Here is a 10888-nt window from a genome sequence, read left to right as displayed (position 1 = left end):
TAAAAAATAAATTAATTAAACAATGCTTAGAAGGTCAGTATTTAGATGGATAATGAACTATTTCTATAAAATGTACATTAGAAGGACCATCTAATCATGTAGTTACCACAGGTATCTACACCCACACATATACTCACAATCAATGCAAGCTAGTCTGTCTGTTGAAGTTAAAAGGCACTCATTCTTTCAAAAAATGTATTGAACATCTACTGTGTACCAGGAATTATATGACACACTGTAGATACTATGATAAACAAGTTAGGTACAGTCCATGTTCTCATGGAGCTTCCAGTTTTAAGAGCCTGAGGAATATATCGCCATCTTTCAGTTTATTGAAGAGGATAAAAAAATTCCTCAAGATATAACATAACAATAAACTAGATATATCAAATGGTGATAAGTCTATTAGAAAAAAATAAGTGGATTAAAGGGAAGAGATAGTTCTGGTGGTGGAGGGATTGCTATTTTACATATGTTGCTCAAGGAAAACTTCTCTGTTCAAGTGACATTTAAGCAGAGTCCTAAATGAAGTGAGGGTATTAGCACAACAGATATCTGAGGGAAAGATTTTCCAGGCAGAGGGAACAGTAAGTACAAAGCCACTGAGGTAGGAGCATGCTTGGCATGTTCAAGGAACAGCACACAGGCTAGTGATGCCAAGGCTGAATGAGCAAAAGGGAGAGTAGTGAGAGACAAAGTAAGAGAAGTAAAAGGAGCTCACGTAATAACAGCTTGAACGCTACCGTAAGGGCTTTGGCTTTTACTAAGTGAGATGGGGAGACACAAGAGGTTTTGAGCAAAATGATATAATCTATTTTGTGGTTTAACACATTAACTGCCATGAGAGTTGTATTTAACTCACTCTAGTTTTGACCCTGGGGCTGCATGAAGCACATATAAAATCTTGTTTATATTGTTACAATTAATATTGACAATTTAATTTCAAAAATGTGGATTAAATGAATAGAAGTCAACCAATTTCGTTTGTCTATGTATATTTACCTTTAAATTATATTCAAAGTTTTTATTCTATTTTCATACTAAAACACTGTGGGCCCAAGGGAAATTTTCTGGGTTGTTTTTTATTTTTTTATTTTTTTGTGGCAGTCAATGTGTTAAAAGGCTCACTCTAGCTGCTAAGTTGAGAAAAGACTATTCAGACCAGTGTGGTGGCTCATGCCTGTAATCTGAGCACTTTGGGAGGCCGAGGCAGGAGGATTGCTTGAGCCCAGGAGTTTGAGACCAACCTTGGCAATAGCAAGACCCTGTCTCTACAAAAAATAAAAAAAAATTAGCTGAGTATGGTGGCATGAACCTATAGTCCCAGCTACTTGGGAGTCTGAGACAGGAGGATCATTGAGCCCAAGAGTTTGAGGCTGCTGTGAGCTATGATGATACCACCTCACTCTACCTGGGGCAAGAGTGAGACTCTGTCTCAAAAAAAAAAAGAGAAGACTGTTCAAAGTGGGCAGGGGTAGAAGTGGAAAGACCAGTCGAGAAACTGCTATAAAAATCTAGACAAGATGGCCAGGCATGCCTCACGCCTATAATCCTAGCACTTTCGGAGGCTGAGGTGGTAGGATTGCTTGAGCTTAGGAGTTCGAGACCAGCCTAAGCAAGAGTGAGACCCCATCTCTACTAAAAATATTAAAAAATTAGCTGGGCATCATGGGGTGCACCTGTAGTCTCGGCTACTTGGGAGGCTGAGGCAGGAGCATCACTTGAGCCCAGGAGTTTGAGGTTGCTGTGAGCTAGGCTGATGCCATGGCACTCTGCTCAGGGCAATGGAGTGAGACTCTGTCCCAAAAAAAAAAAAAAAAAAATCTAGGCAAGAGATGATGGTGTTTTGGACAAGGGTAGTAGCAGTAGAGATAATGAGAAATGGTGAGATTCTTAATACTTTTTTTTTTTTAAGACAGAGTCTCACTCTGTCACCCCAGCTAGAGTGCAGTGGCATCATCGTAGCTCACTGCAGCCTCACACTCCCAGGCTCAAGCAATCCTCCTGCCTCAGCCTTCCGAGTAGCTAGGACTACAGATACAGTACCATGCCTGGCTAAGTTTTCTATTTTTAGTAGAGATGGGGTCTCACTCTTGCTCAGGCTGGTCTCGAACTCCTGAGCTCAAAATATCCTCCGACCTCAGCCTCCTAGAGTACTAGGATTTACAGGTGTGAGCCACCGTGCCCGGCCCTCATTTTGAAGAGAGGGATGACAGGATTTGCTGACAGCTTGGGATATGGTTACCAGAGAAAGAGACAAGATAAAGATGACTTCAACGTTTTTATCTTAAGCAATTAGAAGAATGGAATCATCATTTATTGACATGAAAAAGGCTATATAAAAAGAACATGTTCAAAGGGGAAAAAAGTTTGATTTTAGACATGTTAAGTTTGAGATACCTACTGAACATTCAAAAGGAGATGATCCAACATAGTAGCCTACTTAAAGAGTCTGAAAAAGGTCTGAGCTAGAGATATTAATTTTCTTTTTTTGGGGGGGGGTGCCCAGCCTAGAGTGCAGTGGTGCAATCATAGCAAGGCGACCTTGAACTCCTGGGCTCAATCAATTCTCCTGCATCAGCCTCCCACCCAGCTTACACCACCATTTAGTGGTCAGGGACATGAGGAAGAACTAGCAAAGGAAACCAAGAAGGAGCAATTAATGGAGAACCAAGAGCATGATATTCTAAAAACCTTCTTTTTTTTAATTTTTAATTTTTTTTTTATTTTTTGTAGTGATGAGGTTTCACTATGCTGGTCTTGAACTCCTAACCTCAAGTGATACTTCCACCTTGGCCTCCTAAAGTACTGTAATTACAGGCGTGAGCCACTGCACCTGGCCATAAAAACCAATTTTTTTTTTAAGAAAGCATTTCAACAAAGAGGAAATTATCAACTGAGTCCAATGATAATTGGGTTTGGCAAAGTAGAGATCACTAAGTGACCCTGATGAAATGGTTTCAGTGGAATGGTAAGGATAGAAACCTGACTGGCGTGCATTCAAGAAAATGGAAGAGGATATTAGTACTTTGAGACAGGAGTCTGCCAACCTCTTCGTTTACTGGCAAATTAATAAATTCCTCTTTCCTTCCCCTCAAACTACTTGTCCTTGTTCTCTTGATGTAGCCTCAGGGGAAAGTGCCAAACTTTCAGTAACAGAATTTGGCGTCCCTGGGTGGGCCCATTAGTGCCCTGGTGGAATGGCAGGGAGCAGTCTCGGGTCAAAGCCGTGGGTCTTCACAGGTAGGAACAACTTCTTTTCAAAGTAAGAGAGCAAGGGATAGCCCCAGCAGCTGCTGGAGCCTGCTTTAGTTCCAGGGAACTCCCATCTCTGTCTCCCCGAAGTAGAAGCACCTCCCCACAACCTGAACTGAGTTGAGAAGAAATAAATGGATTTGGGAAGTGTCCAACCACCAGGCCATTTGTTCGGTCCCTGCCCCAGCTGGAAGCAGAGAAGTGGGAGGGACCCTATGAAGTGCCTCTAACAACTCACACCTTGTTGAAGTTGTGAGAAGTGAAATCTTGGGTCCATCATACCAAAGTAAAGAGGTATAGCCCCTAGTGGAGGGGCCAGCCTTAGGCAATCTAAAGTATCTGCTTGAGAAAAAGAAAAAAAAAATTTAAATGTGGATTAAAAAAAAGAAAATGGAAGAAGCATTAGAGTGCCATAGACAACATATCTCAAGGAATACTGCTGTAAATGAGAGCAGAGAAATAGGGAAATAGCTAGAAAGGAATATAGGGTCAAAGGAATTTTCTTTATTTATTATTCTTAAATGGGAGATAATACAGCACATTTACATGCTGATAGAAAATTGTTGATCAAAAAAAGAGGACAAGATGATTCCTAGAGTGATGTCCTAGAGTGGATTAGAGGCATAGGATGGGATCCTGTTCACGAACAGAGATATAGACCCCGGATATGGACATGAGCAGTTATCCACTGGAACAAAAGAAAGGCAGAGTATTCGCACTAAAGTGTAAATATGTTGATAGTTGTGGCAACGGAAGCAGAAGGGAATTCTTTTCTGACTGTGTCCATGTTATCAGTGAAATATAAACCAAGTTCTTTAGTTAAAAGGGGGAAAGTTGTCGATTTGGAGAGAAAAAAAAGAACATACGAAACTGTCATATAGGAAAGTGGGAGGGCAAATGGATTGTGGAAATGGAGAAGTTAAGCTGGGCAGTTTTACAGGCCTACTTAAGGTTAGCAGTCATAAACTCAATGTGAGACCAGTCAGAGTGGTAGTGTTTTTTTCTCCACATTCAGCAGCCCAGATACAGGCAAGGACTAGGTGGAGAAGTGAATTTAACAAGTGTCGGCATTTAGTTAAGTGACTATAATGGAGGGATCTCAAGAGGAGCAAGTTTGTTGAGGATATATTCACACAGGTAATTTTAATAATGGACCACAGACTCTAAGCAGGGAGGAGAGAAGGAATGAAGAAATTGAAGAATAGTGAATTTTTTTTTTAATTCCTTCCAGAGCCCCTTCCCTCTCAGCTCACCACTCCATCAGGCACAGATCAGCTGATAGCCCTTTCCCCACACTCCCCCTGAATTTTTAATTATACATCTTTCTCCCTCACTGTAATCTTGAACAGATGGTGTTCCTCTTTACATCCCAGAACCTAGCCCAATGTCTGACAGACAGCAAATTCTTAAAAATGTGTTAAGTATCCAGATCTTCTACAATGAATACTATTTACCAATTTAATATTAATACATAATGGTTATTGAACTGAAAAACCTCTACTTCCTCACCACTTACTCTCTATAGTCTGATTTCACTCTCATTCCTCTCATTTGAGAGTCACCAATGACTCTGACCAAATTCAGACTCTGCCCCCTTGCTCTACATCCCAGGCCTTCCCTCTCCCCTTCCATCCCACCACCTTCCTTTTTAATATTTTATCCTCCCATGACTTTGATGACACTACTCTTTTCTTTCAACCTCTCAAACTACTCTTCCTGTTTCCTTCCTGACACTAAACACCATTATTCCCTTAAAAACCTATACCTTCAGCCTCTACTTTTTTTCCTTCTATATACTCTTTCCTTAAAATCCTATTTACTCTCTGCATAAAAGTGACTTAATACCTTCTGGCCCTATTCTCTCTCCTAAACATTAAACCTAAATCTCTAGCTATATCCTAGAAACATTTTTACCTTGCAGCTCTGGAGCAGCTACAAATCATTATCCGGACATCAGTCAAGCATTTGTGTTGTCACCTAAGGGGTGAGACTTTCAGTGGCAGTGGTGCTGGGGAAACCGTTGTGGGCCAGAGCAGCACCTTTCCTTTCCAATCTGCCATCTGCTGTGGAACTGCCATCAAGATGCAGATTTTCATAAAAACCCTTATGGGGAAGACCATCGTTCTCGAGGTTGAACCCTTGGACACAATATAAAATGTAAAAGCCAAGATTCCACATCTTGGAGGAGGAGGAGGAAGGAATTCCTCCTTATCAGCAAAAACTGATTTTTGCTGGCAAGCAACTGGAAGATGGATGGACTTTGTCTGACCACAACATTCAAAAGGAGTCCACTTTTCATCTTGTGTTGAGATGTCGTTTGTGATGGTGCTAAGAAAAGGAAGAAGTCTTACATAACTCCCAAGAGAATAAACATAAGAGAAACAAGGTTAAGCTGGCTGTCCTGAAATACTATAAGGTAGGTGAGAATGGCAAAACTAGTCGCCTTTGTCGGGAGTGTCCTTCAGATGAATGTGGTGCTGGAGTTTTTATGGCCAGCCACTTTGATAGACATCATTGTAGCAAATGTTGTCTAACTTACTGCTTCAACAAACCAGAAGATAAGTAATTGTGTATGAGTTAATAAAGGACATACTCTAACAAAAAAAATCAGTATCTATCCCTTCTTCACCAATAAAACAACCGCTCCTCACTTTCCTATTTCTATAAATGTCACATTAATTCTAAGCTTAGCAGGCTCAAACCACAGTCACCTTCAAATCCCCCTCAACCTCATACCTCTTCTATTGCCAAATCCCTTTTCGTCTCAACTCCACATTGCCTTCTGGCTCCTTTACTAGAGCCACTATTCTAGGTAATTGTGTATTCAATCATTTGACTATGTCATTCCCCTGTTTGAAACCCTTTATCAATTTTTTTTTTTTTTTTGAGACAGGGTCTCACTATGTTGGACTCAAACTCCTAGGTTCAAGTGATCCTTCCACCTCAGCCTCCCAAGTAGCTGGGACTACAGGCATGTGCCACCATACCTGGCTAATTTTTTGGCACTTAGAAATAAAATTCAAATTCCTTACCATGGCTGATTAAGCTCTCTACAATCTTGGTCCTTCCTAATTTTAACTTCATCTCCTTTGACTCTGGTTCACACTGTAAGCCAGCCACAAAGGTCTTTGTATTTATTGGATCCACCAAATCTTTCCCAAATCTTTGTATTTTCTGTTCTTTCTCCCTGAAACACTTTTCTCGCTGGCTCTTTCTAACTCTTCAGTTCTCAAGTCAACTCTTCAGTTCTCAAGTCAACTCTTCAGAGAAGCCCTCCTTGTCAAAACTACCTTAAATTCCCTTTCCTTGCTGGGAGCAGTGGCTCGCGCTGGTAATCCTAGCACTCTGGGAGGCCGAGGCGGGCGGATCCTTTAAACTCAGGAGTTCAAGACAAGCCTGAGCAAGAGTGAGACCTGTCTGTACTAAAAATAGAAAAATTAGTCCGGCATGGTGGCCTGTGCCTATAGTCCCAGCTACTCAGAAGGCTAAGGCAGGAGGATTGCTTGAGCCCAAGAGTTGGAGGTTACAATGAGCTGTGATGACATCACTGCACTCTAGCCCAGGTGACAAAATGAGACCCTGTCTCAAAAAAAAATTTTTTTTAATTCCCTTTCCTCATAGTCTCTCTCATATAACCCTACGTATCCCTATATAAGCACTTCATACACTATGAAGTTATCTCATTTCTTTTTTATGTGTTTGTCTTCCTCTCCCCAATCTCACCCCTGCCACCAAGAATGTAAACACTCTAGAGAGACCATGTCTGTCTTATTCATCATTCCTTTACCGAGAACAGTACCTGGAACATTGTGGGCACATAATAAATATTAAATGATTGACGAATAAATCCTATTCTGAATCACCATTACTTCTCAATTCATAATAGCCTTCTAACTCATTACTAGTATCTGTCTTCTTTAATCTACTAAAATATATCCTGATTACAACTTCCCTGCTGACAAAATGCAATAGTTCTCCCTGCCTACCTACAACATTAGATACAAACTCCAAATTTTAGAATTCAAGGCCCTTTTCCACATGACCCCTTTCCAATGTTCTATCCCCTTACCACTTCCTCCTCTTTACAAACTTAACCCTCTAGCCAAACAGGACTGCATCTCATAGCATAGAACATGGCTATAATTTCTCACCTCCATATCTCTTCTCCTATTGTTATCTATTCCTGCAACTCCCCTCCCAGTTTCTACATGTCCAAACCTACCCCCTTCTTCAAGATGCATTACAAATGCAATTTATTCCATGAAGGTCAGCTTGTATATATCCTTTCCTCATTTCAGCACCCAAAGCATATTGTTTGAACCTCTCCTGTTATTTTAACTTTGATTCAAAGCATTTTCTTATTCTCTTTGCCCTCACTAGCCTACATGTTCTTTGACATAAAGGTTTTAACTCTTGTTAGAATCTTTGCAGAGTAACTAGCACTGAGCTGTAAGTATTTATTAAATTGAATTAAGACCATCACTCTTCTGCCTTGCAAAATCTATTAAGGACCAGCTCAACTGTCATTTCCTCTGAGAAACCTTCTCTTTGTCTTTCTCTCATTTAGCCTGTCCTTCATTCAGATATTTACTGAGCACCTACTATATGTCACACCTTGTGCTAGATACATGAAAAACTTTTTAACATTCTTGTCAATGTCTGTAAAGTAATGAATGAATAAACAAAATGTAGTATATACATACAATAGAATATTATAAAGCCTTAAAGGGAATCAAATTCTGCAGCTTAATGTAGGATTAAAACCATTTTCCAGATAAATAAGGAGTATATTCATCCACTTAGTAAGTATTTATGAGGCATCCATTATCTAATGCCTATCCGTTATCGGGCACTTATCTAGACATTGGTGATACAGCAATAATTAAACAAAGTCTCCAACCTAAGGGAACTTAAATTCTAATGGGATGTATAGACTAGGTGGGAGGGGAGAAGAAAAGACAGCAAGCTGCCCACACGGAGAATTAAACTGGGGTAATGTATATCCTTGGATGTCCATTTTGTATTGAGCGGTTAAGGAAGACCTAAAGAGAGATCTGAACAACAAAAAGGAACCAACCAAAGATCAGAAAGAAAAACATTCCAGTAGATGGAATAACTTGCAAAGGTCCCAAAATAGGAAGAAGTTTCACATGTATAAGGTAGAGAAAGGCCAGTGGGGTTGAATGTAGAAGGAAGGGGGTAAGGGGAGGGAAGAGGAGAGGGGAAGAGAGAAGAGATATAAGAAGTAAATAGAAGCCACTGAATTTTAGACCAATTTATTTCCTACCCTCTGACATGCAAATGTCTTACCAATAGGTCCAGACCTAGTGAGTGTGCTGCTTCATACTCATTAGGTTCAATCAGCATTATGAATGTCACCAATGCAATGGACCAGTGTGATACCTTATGGGAGGGAAAGACGATTAAGAGTCCTGAGAACTAAACTGTGACAGGGCTGGAGAGTGGATATACCCGAGTTAGGACAGTGAAGGTGTATTGCTGGCCTTGCCAGTGGAAAGCAAACTGCTTCTGATGAACAGGTATAGAGAAAAGCTGCATACCAGGTACCAGGAGATTTACTCAGGCAATGAAACCACATCTGGTATAGCAGCTGCAATTGGAGTCGCCACTTGGTTAAGCTTAAGATAATCCACTGTCATTCTCCAGGATCCATCTGTCTTCTGCACAGGCCAAATAGGAGAGTTGAATGGGGATTGTGGTGGGAATTACCACCTCTGCATCTTTCAAGTCCTCGATAGTGGCATTCATCTCTGCAGTCCCTCCAGGAATGTGATATTGTTTTTGATTTACTACTTTCCTGATAGAGGCAGCTCTAATGGCTTCCATTTGGCTTTTCCCACCACAATATCTTTTACTCCACAGGTTAGGGAACCAATGTAGGGATTCTACCAGCTGCTAAGTATGTCTATTCCAATTATGCATTCTAGAACTGGGAGAATGACCACAGGATGAATTTGGGGAACCACTGTGAGTCATACATATGCTAAAATTCCATTGATCACCTGACCTCCATAAGCTCCTACTCTGACTAGAGTGCCACAGTGACATTTTGGGTCTCCTGGAATCAATATCAGTTCAGAGCCAGTATTCAGCAGTCCCCAAAAGGTGACTAGTTCCTTTTCCCAAACGCACAGTTACTCTGGTAAAACGATATAAGACCCTTTGGGGAAGGATGGGAGAAAGATCAACAGTATAAATTTTCAGTAGTATACTGGGGTTCTTCCAGGAGAGGACCTGGCCTCCCCCTTGTTCAAGGGGTTCTGGGTCTGTAAACTGGCTCAAATCTTGGAATTGATTCAAGGGCCATGATTCTCTGCTTTTATGATTCAAGTTAGACTTCTGGCCACTTGACCTGAAAGTTTTCTGCTTATACAGATTAAGTAAGAATTTAGTAGGCTTCCTATCGATTTCATTCTAGGAACACTATGATTAACTAGTCAATGCCATAGGCCTACATGAGTCAGACTATTCTGATTGTTGCTTTGCCTCTGCTGTCTATTATAGTGACTATGCCCACCTCGCCTTTGTCTGTTGAGTGCTTCCATTTGGCCCCTGCCACCCTAGGATCCAATTATTCCCACTGCATTTAAGTTTTTCGATTGAGTGACTGTGGTTCCCACTGTAAGGTCTGGCCTATAGAGAAGAGCAATCACTGAGTTCTTCAAGGATGCTGGGGCTCCCCTCACAAATCTGTTTCTCAAAGTACTGCTGAAAGGGATGTGTTCTGGACCCTCCCAGTGTGGGGAGTAGCTTTTAAGTGACAAATCCACTCTAGCATTCCAATCTCCCAAAGCTTTTGAATCCCTTCCTCTACATTAACCCAGGGGAGACCTGGCATCTCCAACTCACTCACAGTGGGCCATTTTTCGACCCATGTTTCAGCCAACAAACCCAACAAACTGTTAGTGCCTTTTCTAACTCCCTGAACTGTACGTTAAATGCAGAATCTCTGCTTGGGCCAGTATCAATTAATTTGGCCTGATCCAATTTTATCTTCCTTCCACCATTATCCCACACTCTACATATCTATTCATATACATGTTTCCCTGATTTCTGCTTGTATAAATTAGAAAATCCAAGTAGCTCTTTTGGCACTTAGCACACCTTCTCATGGGTCACACTTTGTACCTCACCTTTAGGGGTTTGCTGGGACTTGAGTTTAGTTATAGGTCTAGAAGCAAAGAGGGATGGTGGGGATGGGTCCTAAAGAGAATCAGCATTGTCTTGCTTAGTAACTGCCTCAGGGAAGGCCATTATGGTTTTCTCAGGGTTAGTCCCCTCATACAGGGGTGGAAAGGCCACAGTGGGTAAGGATGCCCCAGAAGGGAGGGTGGAGACCCTTTCTGCAGTCAAAAAAGATTCATCAGAATTTAGGAGCTCAATGTCCCCGGCCTCCATCAGGGTGTTCTCACACAACCCAATTCCAACCTACAGGATCCCATTCTTTCCCTACCAATGCCCTCACCTTAACAGTAGACACCTTGCAAGGTTGAGAAGTTCAACTTTGATTGTAATTCATTTAATCACATGATGAGGGCTTGTGCTTGATTTTTGGCAAGTTCAGTCCTGTGGCTACAGGAGAAAAGAGTCTGACTCAGGGCACACTTAGAAA

General features: G+C 41.2%; 1 protein-coding gene and 1 pseudogene across 1 annotated transcript in view; one reads left to right on the top strand and one right to left on the bottom strand.

Moving 5' to 3' along the window:
• The window catches only part of PIK3R3 (phosphoinositide-3-kinase, regulatory subunit 3 (gamma)), a 133671-nt gene that overhangs the window by 33727 nt on the left and 89056 nt on the right, over nt 1-10888 (bottom strand). The window lies entirely within an intron of this gene.
• Nucleotides 5338-5821, top strand: LOC105814079 (annotated as a pseudogene).

This window comes from Propithecus coquereli, unplaced genomic scaffold, assembly GCF_000956105.1.
Source record: "Propithecus coquereli isolate 6110/MARCELLA unplaced genomic scaffold, Pcoq_1.0 Scaffold299, whole genome shotgun sequence".
NCBI classification, from domain to species: domain Eukaryota; kingdom Metazoa; phylum Chordata; class Mammalia; order Primates; family Indriidae; genus Propithecus; species Propithecus coquereli.
The sequence above is the reverse complement of the archived record's forward strand: the minus strand, read 5'-3'. Positions and strand labels throughout refer to the sequence as shown.